Below are 27635 nucleotides of genomic sequence, written 5' to 3' on the forward strand. Positions count from 1 at the left end.
GCCACTCGGTGAGTCATATATTAACGTCCTTGTCAAGGGCGAACGTCCACTCGGCCTTGTCCAGTGACCGTATCACATATCTCGTTCCACTACTACGTCCCTTGTTTCTTTCACAGCGTTTACGTCCTGCCGCCACAATTTTAGTTATGGACTGAATGTCACCAATATTTTGTAACCGGCTAGAAAACACCAAACGCTATTTTATTTTCTTTCAATGCAAGTTTATTATCAATATATGTATAAAATATCAATAATTTTTTTTATATATTTTTCATTTTTTTATCTATTTTATACTCAGGTGTTTGAAATATGGACACAATAACGGCCGGATACTGAAAGGACATTTAAAAGTATCAGTAACAGTCTTAAAAGATTGCTACGTTTAAACTCAAAAATCCAGTAAAAAGTAACGCCCGAAAGATTGAAAGAGATGCTTTCGAATCGAAATTAGTACTTAAGATTTGTTTCATTGTTTGACCGTTAGAGTTGTATCAAAAAAGCATTGCGACTGTTCATATCGAATGCGTCAATGTAATTGCTTCGCGTGCCTGAGCCATAAAGCTTAATATTATCATAATAAACGTAATGCAATTAAAGTAGACTGAAGCGAAAATATCAGTAATGCGCTACGCTAACGATGGTAACTTGTCTCAAATAAATACTCAATAAATAAATAAACAATACCAGCTAAGATAGTTGTTCTAGGGATGTCCTATACTCTAATGGAGATACACATTCATCACTTGCCTCTTTTGGCCTTGTTTTCTACGTTTGGCAAAGAAGAACACATAAAGCTGAATAATCAAACGATAGCAGAAATCGAAAATATGGAAATTAAGCAAATACTTTATATGCTCTTATACATTTACCCTTTTTTTACAAGAAGGGGAAATGGATTTGAAGTAGGGACGCATAGGAAGAGCAAATTTCCTTTTTCTGTGCGTAGGGGACGCTCGTCTCTCCGTCGATTACAGGTGGGTAACGCATCTGCATTTGGGGGTGTCTATGGGCTGCGTAAGCTTCGCTACGTGATTGAAAAATAGATTAGAAAGGTTAAAAAAATAGTATGTCATAAACATCTATAGGTATCACTTTGCTGATGATAAAGAAATTATTGACAAACTTTGAACGAGAGTACGAAAAACGTTGAGTTTTTATTGGAAGACCCACCGGAACATATTTTCTATGTAACTACAGAGTTGGACAATAACATCTACCAACTGAAACATCGTTAATCTTCGACGATCTTAATTAAAAGAGATGACAAAATTTATGGTAAAAGAGCAAACTGTCTTAGAATACAAATTAAATATGAACACCAAAAAACTTCGAAGTTCGACATAGTTAGCAATAATGAAGACTTTAAATACATTGCTGAATTTTAGGATCGATGTGTAATAAATAATATTTGTCGATTAAAAATGAAAATAAACGCCTTTACATAATACTCCGGGAAATAGTACGAATTACATGATACCTTACTTGTCAAAGATTCAGTATTTTAAGCTGAGATACAATACAATAGTTGAATCGGCGAACCATGACTTGTAAGTAATATTTGTTAACAAAGTAAGTTGAGGTGCAGTACAAGTTTACCAAACTTGAAGGCAAGACTCACCGCGCTTTCTTAACATTTAAATGAAGTTTGCAGTCGCGGCTTGCTCTAATGTTATTTCGCTTTGTTGAACAACTTTCTTATAAATGCATTTATTTCCGTTTTCTTCACTATTTTCATTGAACAATCATTGAAAGATCTCTTTATCTCGGTATGTTTACTATTTAATTGTTACAAATTCTTTGAAATTAGATACTTTAACGAACTAACATCGAACTCGATTCTTAGAACGAAGGCAAAATTTAAGAGTTCTTCAAATACCTTTATAGGAATCGTATTCAAGTATAAACAACAATCGCGGGATCGAACGGAAAGTTTGTATTAATTTCTTATTAAAAATAAATCATCTCACAACACAAAAAAATCCCTATACATGTTAAAAGATTTAAGAAAAAGACTTTTGTAGATATCGAGAAGACCTACTACGAAATATTTTATATTCTTACAGTTCTACGTAACCATTAAAGTTGGACGAGGTGTGATGTCACAAAGTTTAAAATTTTATTAACGTCGAGCTCGCTAGTATCCTCGTATTAATTCGTACTGACTGCATGAATGTTCACTTCAGTGTCGATAACATTTACGATAATTGTGACAAAAATGTTGAAAACATGAAATTAAGCCCTTATCCGACTGGGCGTTTTTAATGCACGGTTATCACTCGTCTAACGCGTCGACCTGCGCGATAAAAGCGTAGCACTTTGGAGCGCTTCTATTTGAACAGATACATGGGAATGCAATTGTTTTATTTCAGCGGTTTTTTAACGCGCGTTATAAAAGCGTCCGTGTAAAAAGGACTTAGCTCGCTCCAATTCGTTGTGTTTTGTGAAGAAAAAAGAACGGTACAACCGGTACAGGTTGCGTTGAAATTTCACTGCAAACTCTATTATTTTTGAGCAGAGTACATTGAGAATCTTTAATACTTGAGGTGTGAATCTATTACTCCACAAATTACTTTAATGAAAACAAAAAGTATTTGATTTATTTAATCGGAGCTTTTAAATAATAATGAATCACTTACATATCGATTACGCGTACAAATGAAGAAAAAAATAAACTAGTTACGAATAAAAATTGAACAGTGTTTTCTTTTGCTCATAAATTTTTTTTGATTAATTACTATGTATTTTTTTTATTTTCCAAAAGAATAAAATGCCATATTTTTATGAAAGCATCACAATGACACGGATCACAATTTCGAACGTCGATCATAACTCATTGTATCCAGTTTTCAGCAAAACGACAGGTGTCCGGACTCATTTAATATTAAATTGAAGCCATTTATTACTCATGTTTTGGTGTCAATAAATAAATTTATCAACAATATCAATTGTTTTCTATTCTATTTATTCTATTTCTGTTACAATTTGTTTCTTTTTTGTTTGTTTGTATTAATATAACAATATTTATATTATATACTAGCTGTTCCCGTGCGATTTCATCAGCTTAAAATATTTTATCGTTTACATGTGTCAAATTGTCATTGCAAATGTCAAAATGACATGACATGACAATACTTGACAATCTTTCTTTCTTGATGTTGGCAACAACTTATAGTCTCTTTCCCTCATTACAATTTTTATCCAAAATATTTAACCCTAATTTTAATAGCGTGAAAAAAATCTTACTAATATTATAAATGCGAAAGTTTAGATGGATGGATGGATGTTTGTTAGCGTTTGTAGCCTAAACGGCTGAAAGTATCTCCATGAAATTTGGCACAGGTTTAGAGCATAGTCTGGAAGAACACATAGGCTACTTTTTATCTCTGGATAAGTTACGGTTCCTGTGGGATTCATTAATTTAGTTTTTTAATGTTTACTCGATCATTCTGCAACGGTTCAACATATCTTATTGAAATTTGGCACAGATGTAAAACAAAGTCTAAAGTATACATGGGATAAGCTTCATCCCCGAGGTGTCCGGTTCCCGAGGGATACGTAGCTTTTTGTTATTTATGTAGTTCGTATGTTTTCTAATACCACGCGGACGAAGTCGCGGGCAACAGCTCGTATAGACTAAAGTATGACATAAGTGTAAGGCTTTTTATTAAAAAAAGAATCATTCAAAAATATGCTGTAATTGCTGACATTTTAAGCAACAAAGAAGTGTGTGTTTACGTTTCATTATGTTAGTATAGATATAGTATAAAAGTATAGATAACATATTAAAAAAAAAAATCACACGCTAGTTAGGCTCCATACATAGAACTCATCTCTTCTCTATTACTTTTAATTTTCCTTAAACGCCGGATACCGGTAGATCTTTCGATTGTTACGATTGAAAGACAGTATTGTCCATTTGCGTTTACTAGTTTGCATTTTTCCACTGCAAAAAACCTTTAAGATGTATATTTAAGGGGCAAAAAAAAGAAATAGTTACCATTACCCGCAGATAAAAAGCAGTTCGTTGTTAACCGGCGCGTCCTCTGTGACCCGGTTCCTTGGTCTGAACACGGAGAGCTAAATGGGCCAGGTAATAAGAACACATTTACAAACGAGCGTTTCTCGTGGCCCGTCCCGTTTGCTTATCCCATTTACACATTTGTATTTTAAAGCACTTATTGATATGAGTGGAAATGTTTCGTGAATAGTTTCGTCCAGCGGAAATTCACTTCTGTGGAACCGGTAAATGGCCGTTTAACGTTCGAGTGGACTGCAATCGGTTGTCATATTTGATTGAGAATTTTCAACGGTTTGTTTTAAAGCATTCTGTTTTACTGCAATTCAGTTTTATCCCTGTTAATTAATTTCATTTATACTTTTTATTTTTAATTTAGAATAATAAAAAATCCTTCTCATATATTAAGATTACATTTATCCATATTTATTATTTGAAAAATTAATTGGCTAATTTCATCTATACATAACATACATAACATTTAAAAGCATTGTAAGAAAAAAGACACAAAGAGAAACTGTACTATTCCTTTGTAAAGCAAATATAATTGACAAAAACTAAACCTCAGAAATATAACCAATTTTATCCTTACAATTTTTTCACTTCTCGTTGGAAGCATTTCTGATAATTAATTTGATTTTGCCTTTTGCTCGCCATAACATTAGATTATCTTAATCTATTTATGAAATCTTATGTAGGTACTTTTTTAACTTTATTACTTGTTTGAAAAGACGTTAATTTATTTTGTAACACAAGGTAGTTTTCGCCTTTTTGGCGCACTTGAAGTCGCCAATAGCGAAATCACCGTTGCCCACAGGCATCTGCATTAACGGATATTTTATTTCTCATCTTTGATTATTTTTTTTATATCTCTTTCTCTTGGGACTCTTTAGGACCTCTTCCTTAACAGTTGGATAGACAAAGAGTTAAGTTGTTTCCCCGCATAGAGAGATTGGAAAGAGTAAATTCCGTAAAGATTTCTCGTGTTTTTTGGTTACTTATAATTACTAGTAAAAGAAAATAGAACCAAAAATATTAAAATCCAGCTGTTCACGTGCGGCTTCATCCGCATAAAATTATGAAAATTTTATTATTTACATGCGCCAAATTGTCAATAGCAAATGTCAAAATGACATAACATGATGACAAAGCATGGCAACCTTACTTCCTTGATGTTGGCAGCAACTTATGGTCTCTATCCCACATTTGGGTTATTAGCCAAAATATTTACCCCCTAAGTTTAAAGGTGTGAAAATATATAGCTTAAAGCGTGACCCAAGTGAAGGGTTTTATATTAAAAAAATAATTATTCAAAAATATGCTGTAATTGCTGACATCTTAGGCAACAAAGAAGTGTGTGTTTACGCTTTATTATAATAATACTATAGATATAAAAAGCAGTTTTGCAATACTTTAAATGTCTTTGAATAAAAGTAAGAAATTATTCACATCCAGCTGAGCCGACATTTAGCAGTAAGAGAAACAAATGGAAATAAGAATTTATATTTTGCAGTTTCTCATTTCAAGGCTAAAGTAGATAATAAATGCATTGTGTCTCATAAGCGAAGGCCTCGGAAGGGGCTTAATGGTTTCCGCGCTCCGTTAATTCTAGCAATTGTATCTTGTAACTAGAATTTTCTTTTATAACTTTTACTTAATACCAAAATATGATTTTTTTTTAATTTTACGTGAAATTTCGAAAAAAAAAACTTTCACATCTATCAGTAGGTACATAAATAAGAAATGTTCAATGTTAAATAAATAAAATACATATTAACGCCCAGATTTAGATCTTAATATTGTTTGTTAGCGATGTTAAACGCAAAACTGGTACACGGCACGTTGCATTGCGCTATGAATAGTATGAAGAAGAGCGTTTTATAGTTGGAGGGCAAATCACTTAGCGGCCTCAACGACTAACCCAGTAGCATCAATTTCTCAGCCGCATCTTATCCGAGGTCATTTTTTAACGTGCATTTCATTGACATAAACAAAACATCTATCTATACATAAAGTAACATTGGTGTGACTGTTTGCGTTGCTGATAACGAAAATCGTTTTTTGTCTGTCTGTCTGTCCACAAGCCGCGTTTATTCCGGGCACTCTTTGAAACGGCTGGGCCGATTTCGACCGGACTTTCGCCGAAGAGTAGCTGACATAGACGGCCATATTATAAGCTACTTTTTTATCTTAATATTACGTGGACGAAGTCGCCGGTAGCGGCTACTTATTAATAAATATACAGATATTGAGCCAAACACACTAAACGCAAGAAGATGAGAATATATTGTGTATTTTCGTTTTTTATAGTACGTGCAGTGAAAAGTTATCGCAGAAATTGTTTGTCGTGTGTATTACATTATCAAAATTATTAATATTTACGTAGAAAACATAAACCGAAGACTAAACATAAATCAATATTGCCATTAATGACAGAATGTTATTTACTTTTGATGCTCAGTTAGAAAATATTCTCTAAGTAAATAAACAATGGTTTTCTAAGGTGCTTACCTCTACCTATCGTTCAGAAAATATAATAACTTTCTAAGTAGTATTGTCGATTTTATTTTACGAGTAGAATACTCTTTGCTCTAAAGTAATTGCTTTAAAGGAAAATAGGAATTTATTTTTCCTGTCTGTTAGTTTTATTGTTTTCATTTTATATTGCTTAAAGCGCTTTTAGTTAACAATTTCGTAGTAGTTTTAAAAATATCCTGAGAGTATTTGCTACGCCGCACCGTAGCACATAGCAACAAATACCGTAGAGGGGATACATATGAATGCCGTCTACGTAGATCTCAGTTAAGGTAGGCAACAGATTTACATTTGCGGATATTCATAGCCAGTAATCTCTACGTTATGTCGGTGAAATCAGGTGACAATTTGTTTGTTTGGCACCTTCAAAAACACAAAGGCTTAGCTTTTATAACATTCATAAGTAATGAAGAGATTAATTTTCGCGTGTATTGTAATTTTATAGACATATTATACCAATATTATAAATGTGAAAGTTTAGATGGATGGATGTTTGTTAGAGTTTATAGCCTAAACGGCTAAACGAACAAAATGAAATTTCGGTGAAATTTGGTATAGATGTAGAGGATAGTCTGGAAGAACACTGAGACTACTCACTTTACTTACTTACTGCGTTGGCGCAGCGACCCGAAGTGGGGACTACTCACTTTCGTTTTGTTTTATTCCACGGGGATACGCGGGTGAAAGCTAGTTTTGAATATATAATTGACATTCAAATCTTAAGGCCAAAACAGGTGCTATTCTAACTTAATTTTTTATAGAACTTCTATACATTTTTTTAAGCGCGGCGCTATGTCGTACTCTCGTTCCCCGTAACAGATTTTGAGCCACGGACCTGGGGATCCGGTGGTTCTTTATTTCTTTATGTATATGTTAAAATTACTTTAAAATTACTGTACACTTAAAACTTTGCACATACAGTATCGACTGAAATCTGCTGCTCAGTTAATACTGTCAGTCGGGACTGAACGTATTTAGCGGAATATGGGTATACAACACTTATTCTGGTTTTGTTGTTTTGAACAGTCACGTTACAAATTGTATGTAGTTATGCTAACCCAATTAGAGAAGTTAACGCTAGCCAATTCCAGTTGATTCTCGAGACGACAGTTGCATAACAGTATATTGAAATTAACTAACAACTGTACATATTGTAGGTATTATTTAGTAGTTATAGATAAAGTGTAATTTTTATAAATGAGAAAGTTTAGATCGATGAATATTTGTTAGTTCAATCGTTCAGGCTCCGAAACGGTTGAATGAATTTCGATAATATTTGACACAGATTAGAGAATATTCTGGATGAATACAGGCTACACTTTTTTTTACCCCGCGCAAACGGTATCGCGAGTGATAGCCAGTAAATAAATATTTTTGTCAATATTGATATTTCCTTTTTTAAATAATCTCATTGTTTTTCAGAATAATAATTTTTTATTTTAGTTCTTCGTATATCTACACTAGCTTTCGACCGCGACTCCGTCCGCGTGGTATTGAAAAACATACGAACTATTTAAATAACAAAAAGCTACGTATCCCTCGGGAACCGGACATTTCTCGGGGATGAACCCATGTGTACTCCAGACTTTGTTTTATATCTGTGCCAAATTTCAAAAGGATATGTTGAACCGTTGCAGAATGATCGAGTAAACATTAAAAAACTAAATTAATTAATTCCACAGGAACCGTAACTATTCCCGGGATAAAAAGTACCCTATGTGTTCTTCCAGACTATGCTCTAAACCTGTGCCAAATTTCATGGAGATCCGTTCAGCCGTTTAGGCTACAAACGCTAACAAAAATCCATCCATCCATCCATCCATCCATATAAACTTTCGCATTTATACTATTAGTAAGATTATTACAATACCTTTTGCTAATTTGATAATAATCTGTTTTTTTATTTTCATTTTTTGTATTCGTATTATCGAGACTTATCGGGGTCCAATTATCACAATTCAAAAGTGTCACGTAAAAGTTTTTACAGACCTGAGTTTGGACAAATCTACAACTCTAAATGATGTACTTACGATTCTCATTGGAGGGATTTTTATTTAGTAGAATGTATAACGAAATTTAACTTTTTATGAGAATGCCGATCATTTAAGTTTAAATTTAACTGTAAGAATTTTCAGTTTTGTTTCTTAATTCAAGATTATTGGCAGATCTACAGATATTTTATTCTATACATTATATTAAATCAAATATTGCATTTAAAATGGCCATTCAGTTAGACTTTTTATAAAAATCTGTACTTTTTCTAACCTGGAATATCAGTTTCCCTTTTCTGGTTTCGATTATACGGAAACAAAAGATGCGTCGCATCGGTTCAACGCAAAAAGACCAGCATGTTCTCTAACAATGTTCCGCTTAAAAGTGTAAACGGCGCCCAACCAATGGTGCATTCCAGATAGCAATCAACATACGGAATATGGACGTAAAATTTTTAACAGCATTTTTCCAAGTTGTCCCGCTCACAATTTTTTTCAAACTCGTTTCGTCCTAATAAAAGACGAATCACATGCTATGATGCTTTCAAATTCAATATTTGGAGCAACAACGTGGGTTTACAAATGAATTTTAAACTGACTGCAGTGCTCGTAAATAAGTAAATATTTTAGTAACATTGCATTTTACTTTATTTCTCTAAATGCCATATCATGTACAATATTTCCTGTACTTATTTAACTAGTGTAATGTGGTATTGCTGCCTATTATTCTAGTACTTCACGCGAAAATTGTTTCATTAAATAGTTTTTTTTCTATAATATAAGGTGGCAAACGAGCAAGCGGCTATCTTAATCCACCGAAATGGAAAGCGACCGCTGTCCATAAACATCCGCAATTGCAGATGCGTTGCCTACCCTTAATTGACGGAGGACATGCGTCTTCTCTACCCTCGAAACCACTTTTCTTTCCCATCCTTTTCTCTTAAGAAAGGGGTGGAAAGGGAAAGGGAATAAAATTAGGCCTCCGACACCACACCCATCAGACGAAATGCGGAATTGCTTCCACTTCACGCCTGTGTGGTCGTGGTATTACACCGGGCGAAAAGGTCCATTCGTGCGAAAATTGTTGTCACTGTAGACTTGAAGATTATTGTTGCTTATAAGATGTTTAAAAGCCTCGTAATAAATGGTCTCGATGTCTCAGCAGCAATGTTAGATGAATGGAGGTCTGTTGAATCAAATACTAATACTTCTACTGAGACCTAAGTAAGTAGGTCAAATAAACAAATAATTATTGACAGTTTTAATGAGTCCTAATATCGTGTATTTTCTCATAATAATGGTCGCCCATAGATCGCCATCCAACAATAATTCATAAAATATTTTCTTCGCTATTTTTGATCATAAATTGTCTTCTGCAATTTTTCACAACCTATACTAATATTATAATTGCGAAAGTTTGGATTTAGTGTCGTTTGTTAGAGTTTGTAGCCTAAACTGCTGAACGAATTTAAATAAAATTTGGCATAGATGGTGACTGGAAGGACACATACGATACTTACTTTTTTTTTAATTCCGCGCGGACGGAGTTGCGGGCTAAAGCCAGTATACATGTAAGCTAGAATATTATTAACTTTAAAGAATGTTTGTTTATTTATCTAATTTACATTCTACATTGTCATTATGCAGCATTTCTAATTGAGTTATGTTTAAATTTATAATCCATTTTATACGTTATTATATGAAACACAGTAATACGTGGCAATAGTTCGTCTGGCAAGGCTCTCGCGTTCATTGACTGCCGGCGAGCTACATTCAGTGCCGGTGACCTCACGCATAAGGTCATTTCATCGGTCACCTTTATATCAAGCAAGGGTAAATGTGCGTACTCACTAAAGAGATTTAAAAATATATAGAGGAAGTATAGTCGACACTTCACTTGAATCATTTTTCACATAATCTTACTAGCGCTATCCGATAGTGAAAATCACAAACAAACACCGAGAAGCGTCTCATCGTGTCAAATTTGACATTGAGATATTACCGTACAAAGAAGTTACCGATGAAAAAAATGTAGTTCTCGATGTTTAGTCTATATTTTTCTTAAATTTTAATTTATCGATGTTACGCGGTGTAATGTACCATGTTAGATACACGGCGAACATTCGTTTTATTACGGGTAAACTACCGAACAATAATCCATCCTAGGTGGTCGCTACACGTCGGAACGTTACACAATGTCGGTCAGTACGAGTATATACCGTTAAGTCGAGTAAATACAATCCATTGTTCATTTGAATATTTTTTTATTTGAATAAACCATCGCTTGAACACCCCATCTAATGTTAAGCTGTGATTCAAGTCTTATAACGTCGTATAAAGAGTTAATAATGTAACAATCACTACAATTATTTTAATTTCCCAACCGACAATGATGGATAATATTGTAAAAATTATATATTTTTTTAAATTCCACTTCGTATTGACCATAAGTATTTGACATATCTAGTTATATTCATAAATTCCGCCAATGGTATAATGTCAAGTGGAACATCAAGATATTTCATTTAGAAGAGGATCGTTATTCCTAGCGTGATACATCGGGATAAATTAATTTCGCTACAGTAAATACTATTATGAAAGTAAAATGTAAAAATAAAAGTTTGTACTCTATCATGGAAAAATTATAGTGAAAGGAATCGAACGAGCATACAAAAATAATTGTTGACTTCTTTCGTAGCAAAAGTAAAGATGCGTGTATATTTCAATCATTAAAAAGTTTAACTTTTAGTAACTATATTCCTAAGTTGACTTTCTTAAGTTTAATATAGTCCTCTGTACTTAGATACCCGGGCGTCGCCAGACGATGATCACGGTCTACGAGGGTCTAGAAACCAACAATATGGTCTTAATTGTAGTAGTTTTTATATCGTAATTTTTTGAAGTCTTGAAGGTAGCAGTTGCCCCTCTCTAGTTCCTATAAGGACTACCACGTATTGACAGTTTCAAGTAGTTTTGGCAACCGCTTGATTTTCCAATTCGGAGTGCTTGGACTGCACACTTGATTAAAACGTTGGTGACGCATACAACGTTCTTCATACAAATGACTATGCTGTGCATCGTTAAAAACTCTAAAAGCGCTATTTTTAGTTAGCGTAAGCTTTCTTGGCAATGAAATGTGTTGTCTTTACCTGTTTTATTCTTGTTATTGAATTCTACATTAAAATTGTTATCACGCGGTATTGAACTGTCCATTCTATGGTATTTATTTGAAATGGTACACTAAATCTAGCGAATAGATTTTAATAATAATTTCAACTTTAGAATGCAATAAGAAATTATGAAATAATTTTAAAACTGAAATGTTAATATTTTATTTGTTGCAATATTTTCAACGTAATAATTATTTGTAATAATTATTTTCCCACAAGTTACTGAAGTATTATATAATTGAATAATGTTAGTTATTGAAATATGTGTATAAAAATTTTCAAATACGAAAAAAAAATTGAAACGAAATGTTTTTTAATCTCAAAATGACTGTTTAACATGTTATCGTAAACGGAGGCAGTAATAAGGGGACGCCGCCCTTGTAAGAACTCGCCGAAAAGGGCCGTGAAATTGCTGCGAACTGAAATTCTGTCCAAGGCTCGATTATGCCTACCCCTTCTTAGCGCATGCGTACATTTCTTTATTCAACTCTAATATAGAGCAGTGGCTTGTACACAACTCACCATGTTTTTTGTATTACGCGAAAATGACTAAAATTTAGTACAAAGGTGAGAGTACCTCCGTATTCATTTATTGTCTTATAGCAAGCTTATAGTTTTACGATATATAAAAAATATAGTTAGACGTTGTTTAGTTAAACATGTGCATTATCTCTTTGACTTCTAGTTACTATTTTGAACGTTGATATTGCTAAATATTTTACCTTAAATATGTTTCACTTTGTTATCTTACTAATATTATAAATGCGAAAGTTTAGATGGATGGATGTTTGTTAGAGTTTGTAGCCTATACCGCTGAAAGGATTTCGATGAAATTTGGCATGGATGTAGAGGATAGTCTGGAAGAACACATAGGCTACTTATTTTTGTTTCTTTGAATTCCACGCGGAGACGCAAGCGATAGTTAGTTTACTACTAAAGATTTCGCAAGTCTACGCATATCCAATAACTCTTATTTGTCAAAATCCACACCGAGCGCTACAGTCACGGTATTAAAGGGTTGATGCATTTATGTTTAGAGTGAGCACATCTTTGACTAAACTATCGCACGATTGACTGTCAACTGTTCAGTAACATAACTAAAAATCATAATAAAGTAGTGCACACCTTCATATAAACTCATAGGTATCAAAGCGAGACAAAACAGTTGTGCGACTCTCAAAGGCTCGATCACTCTGCGCATAATGCAACCATCTGTTGTACCATAATTGGCAATAAGTTAACACTACAAAGATGTGACAACACCACTCTAATATTGAGTTGCATAATTTCCGTAAACGCTGTGATTTACAATTTTTTGCTCTTGAAAAGACGGATAAAACTCAGGTTACTTCAGTTGGTTTTAATTTTATTAAGTCTATGTTAATTACTATCGGTAACAAAACTTGTATTATTTACAGTAACAAAAGTAACATTAATAAGTATTTAAACTATAATCCTAATTGTCTTTTTTAAGGGTTAAAAGAAGTTTTTATTGGATTCCACTGCAAAGTCTTAGTTAAAATTGCTTACGTTTCAAATGCAGCAAAGCGGTAAATAATTTATGTAGCGCATTTGCACTCGAGACTATTCATAGCGTTTTTTCCTCAGCTCAGCTTATTTCAAAGGATAACAGCAATATCTTTATAATCATTTGCTTTAGAATACGAGTAAAATTTGTGGATTAAAATAAATAAATAAATCGTATTTCGATTTATATTTTACTTTACTTACCCGTTGTAGTAATTGGTGGGATTTATTTGAAATTAGTATAATTATTTTTTTAATTGAACTCGGACGAATTAGTATTTTACAAAAGCTACACAAATCACATACATACGAGTATATACGATTTTTTAACAATATTTCTATTGGTAAGCGAATTTACGTTGGTATTATAATTTTCTACCGCCCGGTAGAGAAATACGACCACAGTAGTTAAACTTATTAGCCGACCGTTTCACCCAGTTTTCACTTTTACAGCTCTCTTAGTTTATTTTATAAAATCTAGGCGGAAGGCCATTACCGCGTAATATTCAAAATGGAGAGGTGGCAGAAAATGTAAACTTGAGATTAATAAATTGGAAAAATTATTATAAACCTCAATAGTTTTATTTTAGTATTACCGTTCATAATTTCAAAAACTGATGGATTTTTTTACAACATAAGGTGGCAAACGAGCAAGCGGCCACCTGAAATCGCCAAAATGGCGAAGCGACCGCTGCCCATAGACATCTGCAATTGCAGATGCGTTGCCTACCCTTAATTGACGGAGGAGGAGACGCACATAAAGCGGACATTTCCCCTTCCTATACGTCTCCTCCACCGTAAAATCCACTTTTCCTCTCCATCTTTTCCTCTCAAGAAAAGGGTGGAAAGGGAAAGGGAAAGGGACTAAAATTAGGCTATTATCTTATTGGATGATGATGATGTAATACATTGATTTTCCTATTAATCTAACATTCGAGAGGATTTGCTTTTTAGTTGCCTTTATGACTGTGGCTATTATGTTGTACTAGCTTTCGTCCGCGACTCCGTCCGCGCGGAATTAAAAAACAAAAGTAGCCTATGTGTTCTTCCAGTCTATCCTCTACATCTATACCAAATTTCATTGACATTCTTTCAGTCGTTTAGGCTACAAACTCTATCAACCATCCATCTAATCTTTCGCATTTATAATATTAGTATGATGGTTTAAATATAATATCACTTTTAATTTTTTCGATGGTAGTTTTAGCGGGTCTGTATTTGGTGAATCTTGGTGAATCTCATCTTGACGATTGAGGTAAAAAATAACATAAAAAGAATACAAGTACTATTGTATTATTGTCGAAAATTCCAATTTTAACAATATAGAAAATAATATATTCATTCAACGAACAAAAGATCGTTAACAATGTGAAAAATTTAATTTCAAATATCACTCGACGATCAATTAACAAAATACTACGATATTTTCTATTAAATGAATGTGTTATCTTTTTTATTTTGTTATATAAAAATATTGTATTCAGTCAAGGAACAAAGAGACTATTAATAACGAGAGAAAATAAATTTCCAACAACCATTTTACATGTACACTAATATTGCCGTTTAAATTTTAACATGAAGCAAAAATAAATCAATTCAGGGAAACTTACCTTCGCATTTTTATTTAAAAATGTTATTCAACTGTGCTACTGTGGACATAATACCTTTAATCTTTTCGTTCGAACAGGATAATAAAGGTGTAGGGCGAGTTAATTACAGCGATTTGCGAAACAATACTCTGTTTTAACGACGATGTCTGATGAACCAATGTTTGTGCTTGATCGAGACCAGGATATGTCTTAAACAATAATAATAGCCATTTTTTTCTTTTTTTTTTTTACGGAAAAACACAATGTTTGTGTGTCCCCTATCTATGTTTCTAAACCACGGGATAACTTATGATAAAATTTAGGTAAGATGTGTAGTGTAGTTTCGTCAGAATTCTAAAAATATATTGAAAGAAAAGTTTGTCTCGTTTGTCCGACGATCAAAAATAATTGTACATTGTCATTACTTCTATAAAGTGATCTTATAAAATATTTTCTGCTTACCTATAATAGTGTCTACTGATTTTATTAACTAAATACAGCAAAGTAAATGTTTTTAGTAATTTTAAGTTTTCTTGCACTCCTCGTAAGCGGTCCTTGTGCAGCGCCGCGGAATAGTCTTGACGTGTTTGAGTGCCTTTCAACTCGCATTTAGATTCCTTGCGAAATAAAAACATTTAATTCTAAGATCGTTTCATATGGTGTTTATCAACTCGTCGTACAATAAATCGATCTCTAACCATTTTATTATCTACATTAATTAGTTATTTTTTCCTTTTGCTTCAATTTTAACCTATTTGAGAAACGTAATCATTATCTTTTTGCTACTTTCTCTATGGAGGATTTGTAAGTAGTTGCATTCGTCTATCTCAGCCGTCATATCTGAATTTACTCTCTTCTTTTTCATATCTTCTTTCGATCAATCCATCCAATCTTACTTTTCTTTTGTAGTTACATTTGATCTTATTACTTTCCTTTTTATGTCATCTCTGGATGCTATCCTTTTGCTCAATAATTTCCCTATCATAGGCGCAAATTTCAGACTTCTTTTGATAATTGCTTTTTACATTTCTCTTGATTTGCTCGTTACATCTCATAACTTAATCATCTTGATTGATACTATTACAGATTTAAAGTTTATTTAGTTAATATTGTATAAATTAAAGTATTTATCTTCAGCATGAATAACCTAATTTACTAGAAGATTGTATGTAAATATGAGCGTGTATCTTCCGTGCATAAAATTTGAATATTTAAAACTGATACCGTAGCTCGTTATGATTCAGAAATAGCGCTGTAATTTAAAGTTAATGTTTGTATGGAAACTACTTTGCAATTTAGTAATTTCGCAACATCAACTGCTGTACTCAGAGCCGTTAAGGGAGTTTCTTAGTATAGATGTATATGAAATCTATACTTAGCGACAATTACGACTTAACGCGAGGATATCCTAAATTTTTTGGGTGACATTTGTTAGAAAACTATCGTTATTTATTATACAAATATACAATTAGTTTAAAAGTACTGTTTATGTGCGTCTCCTCTGCCGTGGATTAAGTTTGGGCAACGCATCTGCAATTGCGGATGTCTATGGGCAGTGGTTGCTCCGCCATTTCGGCGGATTCAGGTGATCGCTTGCTCTTTAGCCACTTTATGACATAAAAAAAATACTAAAAGCACCTTAGTATATGTGGCCATGACACCTGATCCTTATTCACATTTTTTCTATATAGGTTTGTATTAAAATGAAGTGAAAATATTACTGGTCGGTTATAAGAATTGAGTTGGTAAACAATATTTAAATTTGTGAAGGCCAAACCTATCGGGGCAATTAGTAAGCACCGCGTGTTAGGACGCAATAGGATTAATTTGCGAGCATAAATTTCACAGTATGTATCGCTCAGTGAACCGTGTACATGTTACCGTCAATCGTGGACGTCGCCTTTTTGTATTTTGGCAAATATTGAAATCTCGGATTCTATATCTAAGAAATTGCAAAATGACTAATCCTGTTTCGATTATATTATAACACTTTTTAGGGTCAATACTTTATTGTCTGTAATCTCTAAACAACCAATAAAGAGTTACAATATAACAACGAATTTAATCGATAAGCATATTTTTAAGCAAATTTCAAACGGACGTGGTCCACAATTTGACGGTAACATGTACGCATAATTCACGTCACAGCGTGTGTCCTCGAATTTCAGCGTTTTTAGAAATGTGTTACGTATTTATCAATAAACTGGAGGACAATTTTCTACTTAAGTATAAGCAATTTTATCGAAATTACTTATAAACGGTTCTTTTAGAGTAATATTGTAGGTACATATCAGATTACGTCGATAAAAGAGTATTTTTAATAAGACTACCGAATATTAATTTATTTAAAAGTAACAACATTTCGTACAAAAATTTTACCTTAACCTTTCGGCGTTTAAATCTACAAATATATTTTTCATTTAATAATAATATTTAGAGTCGAAGAGTTACTTCAGGGAAACGAAAGCGATAGTTTTGTTGACCTATTTTGTAAATAGGTCGTGATGATATTCCCGGCCGTATAAATTATATTTGTACACACTAATTTGGCAATTTAATAATTAAATGTGTTAGAATTGTTGCAATATTTGGGTTATAGATTAACACAAATTTGACGTTATAGATGAACGAGATGGTAGATAAATTATTAGTTGGAACAACTTATTGACACCTTTTAAATGTGATACTAAACGTCAAAATGCCACTAAATTAGCAGAAATAATAAACGTAATTATTTCTTTATATGTTTACATTAAAATAAAATAATTTGTTACCAGCCTGATGTAGAATCGATGAAACTAAAACTCCTTTTAAGAAACTCGTAAAGAAACGGTTAAAGTAACAAAGTTTTGCTCGTTGGACAAGTTTTCAATAAATAAAGTAACGTCCTTTGCAACTTCTCGGAAAATCAACGAGTGCAGGTCGCTTTCAATATTGCTGTGAAGTATTCCGCAGAGGTGTTTTTTTATTATTTGATACTACACAAGTTGTGTACTCCCAACGTTACTATATTTTTGTTTAAATAGAAAACTTATACTGTAACTGTTACCGTGCGGATGAACCGCGAGAAATTATAAAAACACTAACTTTTGCCCGCGAGTCCGTTCGCGTGGAATTTAAAAAAACAAAAGTAAGTGCCTATGTGTTCTTCCAGGCTATCCTCTACATCTATACCAAATTTCATCGAGATCCGTTCAACTGTTTAGGCTACAAACTCTAACAAACATCCATCCATCCATCCATCTAAACTTTCGCATTTATAATGTTAGTAAGATTATTTAATTGTTTACATGTTATGAGGAGGGATGAATCGCATGTTACAAGGAGAACGTTAGTTATGAGTGTGGAAAGAAATGGATGGATTGCGTCAAAGGTGACATGATCAAAAAAGGAGTGATGACTGAGATGACGTATGATAGAGATATTTGGAGGACAAAAATCTGTTGTGCCGACCCTACGGGATTAGGATAAGGTGGATGAAGATGATTATTCAATTGTTTACATTTGTCAAATTCTTAATTGCAAATGCCAAAATTCAAACACACTAATTATAACGAAGGTCTTTGACATAGGCTACCAATAACCGCACCATGAAATCTTGCTTTCTTGATGGTAGCAACTTTTAGTTTATGGTACCTTTCCCTCATGAAGATTTTTTCTAACTTATTTAACTCCTAAGTTTAATAGCGTGAAAATACATAGCCTAAAGCGTATCGTAAGTGTAGGGCTTTTTAATAAAGAGGTTATAATTCAAAAACATGCTGTGAATGCTGACATCCTACGGCACGAAGTATTGTGTTTACATTTTATTATCTTACTAGCTGTTCCTGTGCGGCTTCATCCGCATGAAATTATGAAAATTTTATTTTATTGTTTACATTTGTCAAATTATCAATACCAAATGTCAAAATGACATGAAAAACCTTGGCAATCTTGCTTCCTTGATGTTGGCAACAACTTATGGTCTCTTTCCCGCATTAGAGTTTTTATCCAAAATATTTACCCCCTAAGTTTAATAGCGAGAAAATGTATAGCCTAAAGCGTAACGTAAGTGTAGGGCTTTTAAATAAAGAAGGAGTAATTCAAAAATATGCTGTGAATGTTGACATCCTACGGCACGAAGTAATTTGTTTACGCTTTATTATATTAGTATAGATGTATTAATAGTTACATCGGTAAATTGAACCCCTGAGGTTACTCGTTTGATTACCAAAACGCATGTAATTACTTACATGCGTTTTGGTAATCAAAATTCATTCGTGCTAATTGGTATTAATAATCTCTAAAAAAGAAAACTTCATTAACATTTCATTTACAAATGCAGACACACTATTGCATATTTGTTTTTACGTGGAGTAATAATTTCGGTAGTATTTAAACAAGTGTGCTACAGAGAAAATATTCAAGGTAAAGTTTGTAATTACTGTGTTTTTAGTTTAGTGCTGTTTTTTATTTATGCTGTATTAAATTTTTTAAATTAAATTGAGATATTGTAATCAGTATTCGAAGTGTTAAGTTTCATTTTCTTAATAGTTAGAATGAAATACGGAGATTGAAAGAATTTCTCTTAGGTAAGGATTGCTGCCAGCTGAGACCGGCGTTATCTCGTAACGAATGAAACGATTGAACCAACAATATTGTAAATTAAACTCATTTATTATTTTAAAAGCTTGAATATTGAAATTTAAATGTAAAATAAAATTAGCCTTTCAGTGTAATTAAATTTTTGATCACCGATGTGCTTTTGTTTTTTTATTCAACACTAAAATTGCAGGCAGTTTTTGCCTTTTTCACTAGTTTTTAGTGTAAGAAGTTTGTTGATTTTGTCTCGATAGTTGTAATTTTTTTTTTACAAAACAGTTTATAAATACTTAAGTTATTCCTAAGCTGTAGACGTTTAATTTATACCACGCGTTGGAAAACCAACTGCGCAATATTTCAAAATAAATATATTGAATGCTTAAAATATTTTTCAAATGCATTGTTGTAGTCCATTGTCTGTCTTTCAGAGCTCCGCCTCGTGTTCTAAATATGATCTCGTTACGAAGATAATCGTATCATTCCATCTGTTGTATTGTGAACCTTAGCTTTAGTGAATTTAAATTTGTCTTCTTTTATTCACGTGCAAGGTTTTTAAACTTGTCTGTACACTCAAGGTTTATTTGACAAGATTTATCATTCTTTAACAAATGATAAAGATATGTTAGTTAGCTTTTGCCCGCGACTCCGTCCGCGTGGAATTAAAAAAGAACAAAAGCGAGTAGCCTATATGTTCTTCCAGATTATCCTCTACATCTGTACCAAATTTCATCGAAATCCGTTCAGCCGTTTAGGCTACAAACTCTAACAAACATCCATCCATTTAACTTTTGCATTTATAATATTAGTATGATTAAATTATTAAATCGACACTATTTGCACCAATTACCAAGTATATGTTTTATCATAACATTTTAAATTTAATTCATATAATACTGAGTATATTTCTGTAATGAATAAATATTCGTGTAAAGTTTTCCAATCAGAATACGTTACAAAAGACAGTTTTTCTATTTTTAAAATTGCACGCAATTCTAGTGTAAATATAAATTCGAGTAACAAATTCATTTGGTATAAATTGTACCGACTATGAAAGGTAAATATTTTTCTTAGAGAAAATCAGAGCATTACTCAACCATGCTAAGTTTCAGATTTCACTTAACTGCAAGCAACTTGATGAAAACTACGATGTAAAAGGTTTCCGAGATTATAAAATATTATTGGCTTTGTATTGTGAAATAAGGAACTGAGCAAATTGAAATCGATCTCTTATCTGGAAAAAAGAAAATATTATAAGAACATAGAAGAGTTTTATAACCTAACTTAATTACTATTCTTTGTACGGCTAAAAGATGTGTGCAATTTTAAAAGGAATCTGGGACAAAGAAATGGTCAACATAACGAGGCCAAAGACGATTCATTATCAAAGGGCAGCAATATTTTATGCGGTTAATGATTTCTTCGTAAAGTTATAATTAGGTCACGCTTATTGAATATCATACTGAAGGGTACACGTTTCTCTTAGGCATTGTTTTCATATAAGAGTTATTTAATGTTATTTATTCATGATTTTAACTACAACAGAGAGAAATAAAAATCAAGGCTTTTAACTCTTGTGCTTTGGTTTCTTTTTTGCTTGGATCATTCTAGAATAATGTAGGTTGACATAAAAGTCATTGGATTTTGACATTTCTATTTTTATTTTGCACGGTTCCTTTATTTTCGCTATGTTTTATGTAACTTGTATATTTAGTCATTTTTGTACCCTTGCAACAAAATTTATTTAGCACTAGCTTTCACCCGCGACTACGGCCGCGTGGAGTTAAAAAAAAAGTTAGTAGCATGTGTTCTTTCAGACTAACTCCTACGTCTATGCCAAATATAATCGAGATCCTTTCAAGTGTTCAGGTTACAAACTCTAACAAACATCCATCCATCTAAACATTCGCATTTATACAAATACAAATACAAATACAAATATTTTATTGGTTATCGAATTACAAGTCATAATTTTTTTTTTAAAAATAAAAAACTTTACATATATTAAAAATGACTGAATAAGAATTGGGTACATAAAACAATCATGGAAGCAAAAATTCTTCGAAACTATAGAAGGCTTTTTGTATTAGCCATGACCTAAGTTTATTTTTAAATGACGCGAGGCTGGTAGCCGCTGTGACGTGGTCCGGCAGGCGGTTGTAGACGGCGGCGGTTGTATAATATTAGTAAGATTGCTAGTGCAATTATTCAAATTAACAATGAAGAATCCGAGCTGCAATCGTTCCTAGGTTTTTGTAGTGAACCCAGATTTTAATAGAAACCGTTAGAGAAATCCGTAAGATGTGTTTTTAGCGTACAAACTGGAAATACAAACTCTCAATTAGCATATGTTTTCGTTAGTGAATTTCCCTACGTTAACTTTGATTTGAACTTTCATTCAAAACTTTCTTATTTTTTTCTCAAAGCAATGTTGAGAGAAAAATCATTGAATACAATTTAATATTTCAGGTGAATAATTTAAAATTATTAAAAAGACGTAATCTTTTAGTATTTACTTGTTTAAATCTGTGTTTGTTTTCAATTTTAATTTTCATTGAGAGTAATAAAATAGAATTAACGTCTAAGCAATTGAATGGAATTTAAACGAATAGAATTAATTTAATTTCTATTTATGTAAATTGGAATTTGAATAGAAATGAAATCTAAAATACCAATGTAATAAATAAATATGAGTTGTTTTGGAAAACTACATAAAATAAAAACATTAATCCAGTCCAGTACTATGAAAAGAATAACGTAATCAACCAATAATGGTAACAATCTTACTAATATTATGAATACGTAAGTTTGGATGGATGTTTGTTAGAATTTGTAGCCTAAATGGCTGAAAGAATCTTGTTGAAATTTGACATAGATGTAGAGCAAAGTCTGGAAGAACACAAAGGATATTCTTGTTTTTTTTTTATTCCACGCCGACGAAGTCGCGGGCAATAATGAAATTTAAACAAGAACAATTAATGCAAAACAGATTCTGAGTAAACATTTCGTTCACTGATTCAAATTCTTCATTTCCCTTCGGTAAACGATTGCAATGTCATTATTATGTTAAATTGCAAACGCAATAGTCGACATTATTGTTTGAAATGTACCGCATCGACAGATTGAAAGTTGTTTTCCTGTTACTTCAACTAAATTGAAATTGTAAAAGCAATATGACTTAAGTCTTTGGTAAAAATTTCCAGCAGAACTCTAGAACTTGGTATAATGTTAAATAAAATAAATATTTTCTTACATGCTCCTAAGGGTTTCTTTTACTGTAATAATAGTATGAAAATTTATATTTATCCTTTAACTAAGTACTAAGCTCTCAACATTGTCTATGTAATGGACTACAAATCATTATATAATCAGTAGCCAATCTCATCGGAGGTACTGTAATTGTTTTATTGTATTTAAAAGATATGCTTTAAGTAACTAAAATGATTATTTTATTGCACGCGTTGTAAAGCAAAAATTACCACAGCGATTAACAAGAACGATGGAACCATTCGATACAAAGTAATGTAAATGGACACTTGTATGTTTCAAAGAATCTTCAACTCGAAGGTGTGCTCCGTTAACAATCATGTTATTAACACCGTCAAGATAAAATTTGGGTGCTCTCTGGGTGATCTCTAATGCTAAGCGTGCAAGTATGCGGTTGCCGACGTATAGATCGAGTTACATCGGAATCCATGTCTTCGTTTATATAAACAACTAGCTGTTGCTCGCGATTTCGCCCGCGTGAAATAAATAAACTTATAGCCTATGTTACTCACAAATAACGTAGCTTTTTAATGTTGGATGGAAGGTATGGCAATATGAAAACCATTACTTTAACATTCCACTGTCATGATATTTGTAGTGAGACAACGTTGACTCATTTTCCAGGTGGATGAGAGTAAGGACTTCAATTTTTATACAAATACAATTTCTTAGATAATGGAATTCCATGGGTAAAATCGTAATAGATGTTGCGGCTGTTTTCATTTTCTAGGAATATTCGAGAACCATTCAGCTATTTGCTAATAATCTGTTGCTTTCCACTTGAAGGGATTCTTAAGAGGCTTCGCGCTTTAAACCCAGACTACCTTGTTTTTATTGATACTTGAAAGGGATAATTGATAGAATTATATAACCAATAAATACCGATATTTCATTATGGAAATATCGATGAAATACGAACCATCATAACAATCTGATGCATGCACAAGCAAATTGTTGCAAGTTTGTTATACTATTGTAGTAACTATAAGTACATCATTTAAGAGCAAACTCAAAAGTTAATGGAACAAATCCCCTAGAAGTAAATACTCTCTTATTCTCAAGTCAAATCTCATTCTACGAAGTATTCAATACTTTGACTCTTCGATGTTTTCGCAGTCGCTAAGGCTTAGTTAATAAATACTGAAATAGTCTAAAAAGACAAATTATTTAAATAATTCAATTTATTACGTAGGATACGTATATGGTCTTAGAAACATGGTGTCATGGCGTGGTTCTGTGTTGCTATGATGCTGCGGAATATCAGGCAACGTCCTGTATTGTTTGGTAAAGTGCAGAGGGTTCCGATGAGTTCCACGGAGATTTCGGAACTTTCGATTGCACTACAGGCTTGCCACCGAGGGGGTTTTAGTGGGTACAAACGTGTCATAACCCTGTCTTTCCCCCAGAAGTGTATCTTTTTGAAAATTCTCTCCCGATAACATAGAAAAGGATACGTACATGAATAAATTAGCTTTTGCCCTATTTCGTTCAAAAAGGGTCATTAAGTAGCCTTAATGTCCTTCCAGATATGTTCTGTCTTTGCCAAACATCGAGATCAGTTAATCCCTTTTGAAGATAAATAATAAAAACATCCAACCATTCACGTTTCTGATTTCAGTAGAAAGTAAGATAATTTTGTAAAAGAAGTAAATATGATTACATAAAAGCAAATGCATTCTCGTCTCAAAGGACAGAAAGGAAAACATCAATATTATTATTACATAGTAGGTATGCTGTGAAGTGCGTTCATGCGAAACGAAGCTCGGGTAATACACGAGGTACACGGATGCAAACACGTTTGTCGCCTATGTACTCGCCTTACCGAGATTCCATAAATTCGATTTCCTTCCTTCTTTGTAAAGTGCTTTAGCAGATAGTGGCCTGATGTTCCTTTTACATTTTACTGCGCGCGATGCCAGAGATGCATCGAATGGCGTAAACAAAATAGACAAAAATGTACTTTAAATTCCATTCGATATTCTAATGTACTTTTAAAAGGAAAACATCGCCTTGGCACAGCTTAATTCGGCCAGACACTACATGATGTTATTGAATAAAAAACTTAATGTTAGATAATTACTCGCTCAAGTCTTTTTTAATACAATGTCATTTTAACGTAGAATGTGTTATGTAATACGAGCTGTTGCCCGCGACTTCGTCCGCGTGGTATTAGAAAACATACGAATTATATAAATAACAAAAAGCTACGTATCCCTCGGGAACCGGACATTTCTCGGGGATGAACCTCATCCCATGTGTACTCCAGACTTTGTTTTATATCTGTGCCAAATTTCAAAAGGATATGTTGAACCGTTGCAGAATGATCGAGTAAACATTAAAAAACCAAATTAATGAATCCCACTGGAACCGAAACTATCCCCGGGATAAAAAGTACCCTATGTGTTTTTCCAGACTATGCTCTAAACCTGTGCCAAATTTCATGGAGAGCCGTTTAGCCGTTTAGGCTACAAACGCTAACAAACATCCATCCATCCATCCATCCATCCATCTAAACTTTCGCATTTATAATATTAGTAAGATTTGAATATGTTTAAGAAATTGTGTTATCTTTTTCGGGTGTATTTATGTGTTTCAATTTTTTGTTGATCATCCAATAACCTCACATCAATTTACGGTTACATAATTCTGTTCCATTTTGTGCCGCACACCTTTATCGACCATCCCTTTTTCATTCATCGGTTTCAAGTGATCTATAAGAAAATATTTTGTATGATTAAATTAAAATATAATTGATGGAAAAACGAAACCTTAAAGAAAAAAGCACGAAGAAAAATGTTCGTCTAACTTGGAAATCGAAAAAAACATCTTGAGGTTTTCTTTGGAACTCGAGAGTTCGAATTGAGATTCCAAATGGCATTCGGAATTTAAATTGGAATTAGAAAACTAGTTTGGAATTAACTGAAAGTTTCTAATGACGAAACATCTATAAAAAATATTCTGTTATTCAAAAAATGTATTAAAAAAACGACAATTGACATGGCCCGTTACTTAACTAACTATGAAGTTTGAACTTTTCTACCATTGAAATATTTTTTCAACTATATTAAAATTAAGTTCTTGTATTATTACGTTTACTATTATTCTTATCTATAAGCGTATTGACAGTATTGTTAATATTATTATGTTGAAATTTTAAAATCTCTCAAGACTAGCGCGTTCGACGAATGTTTGTACTCTTGTACGACTTAGCACAAATTTTAAATAGAGTAACATTTGTATACGAACACTATTCTTATCTCTGTTTTTATTAAATACGATGAAAGGGATGTCAATATTGTCGTAATGCGACTGCTACCACATTGGGACTTTCACGGACTTTATTTAAATATTTATTAACTCAAGCGTCTCTCATGACAAGTTTGAATATTTAAAATGGTTAGGTCTGTGAAATGTTATTGTGGAATGTTAAATCCGAAATGCTTATATTAGTGTCTGAAAATACGTTTTCAAAACGAAATAGTACATAAAAAATGTGCGTTGGACAGTTTTTGAAAATTTTAAACATTTCACAAAACAGTAATCAATGTCTTTTTATAATATAACGTGGCAAACGAGCAAGCGGCCACCTGAATCCACCAAGATGGAAAGCGTCTTCTGCCCATAAACATCCGCAATTGCAGATGCGTTGCCTACCCTTCATTGACGGAGGAGGAGACGCACATAAAGAGGAAATTTAATTCATCATCATCATTAAAAAATATTAACAAAGCTTCACTTGGTCTTTATTAGATATAGTTAAAGTCTGTTTGAAAGCAATAAAGTTGTTTTAGAATAAGATTAATATTTACGTTGAACCAATGTTAGTTTAAAATTTAATTGGAACACAAATTCACTACACAAAAGATCTGGAACACAAATGAATTGTGTTTGTATTTTGCACGGTTTATTGCAACAGCGTACCTGTAAATTCTACGGTAGTTTCCTCGAACGTCCGCAAATTTGAATTTTCGGTTAACTATTAATTGAGTTACCGCCAATAACAATAGTCTATCTATGCTTTTGTTCTAGCTAAATTACTAGCCTGTTGGTTTAGGCTTCTGTTACAAGAAATTACAATAGTTATGTGGAATATGACAGAGTGACTTTTTGTCAATTCTCGATCGACACATCAGATACTAAATTGTGAGTTTTTATATTGATAACAGTAAAATAACTTCATAAAAAATTTAAGGTAACTAGCACAATTTTCGATGTATGTTTTTACCATTTGATTTTTTTATTGTAAACCTGTTAACTCGGCCAACTATAACGGATTATTAACTACCCGGAAAAGCTTTGCGAACTTTCCACATAATGCTCACATGCTCGTGTAACTTTACTATTTCCCAACTTTAATACGAATTTATCACTAGATCGGATGAAGTGCTAACGTATTATCACTTGATGGCATTAAGTTTTGATTGACCTTTTGTACAGTGTCCCATTAGTGCCGAAATTAATATGCAACAATGTTAGAACTTTATCTATCAACGAGTATTACATCTCAATTTCCTTGTTTCAATCGATGGTCAATTGACATTTACAGAACCTAATTTATTTGAATGTATATCAGTAAACAAGCAATCAACTGTTTTCAAGTAATTTATTTACCCAAATGTTTTTATAATAGTATTTCAATATTTCTAAAAATACCTTCTAACATATTTCAAGTCTGATATAAAAGGTCTTAAATAATGAAATCGTTGCGGACTTCTAATAAAACATCAAAATAAAAATTTTATCGATAAAATCTATTAATCGAAATTGTTAAGGCTCCTGGAAACGACAGGTTATTAACTCTCATAATTTTGTACAATATATTTTTCCAGTTTTTAATTGAAATTTACTTCTTTCTTTAAGGTTCCTAAAAATGCAATATGAAATTGCTAGCGCTTTTAAAATTAAAACATTTACATTTTTCTAATAAATCATTTTGCCTTCCACATCTACTGCAGTAGCTTTA

General features: G+C 32.6%; 1 protein-coding gene across 1 annotated transcript in view; it reads left to right on the plus strand.

Annotated features, from left to right (window-relative positions):
* Positions 1-27635, plus strand: part of LOC106110069 — a 102300-nt gene that overhangs the window by 6656 nt on the left and 68009 nt on the right. The window lies entirely within an intron of this gene.

This window comes from Papilio polytes, unplaced genomic scaffold (assembly GCF_000836215.1).
Source record: "Papilio polytes unplaced genomic scaffold, Ppol_1.0 DF820889.1, whole genome shotgun sequence".
Taxonomy (NCBI): Eukaryota; Metazoa; Arthropoda; class Insecta; order Lepidoptera; family Papilionidae; genus Papilio; species Papilio polytes.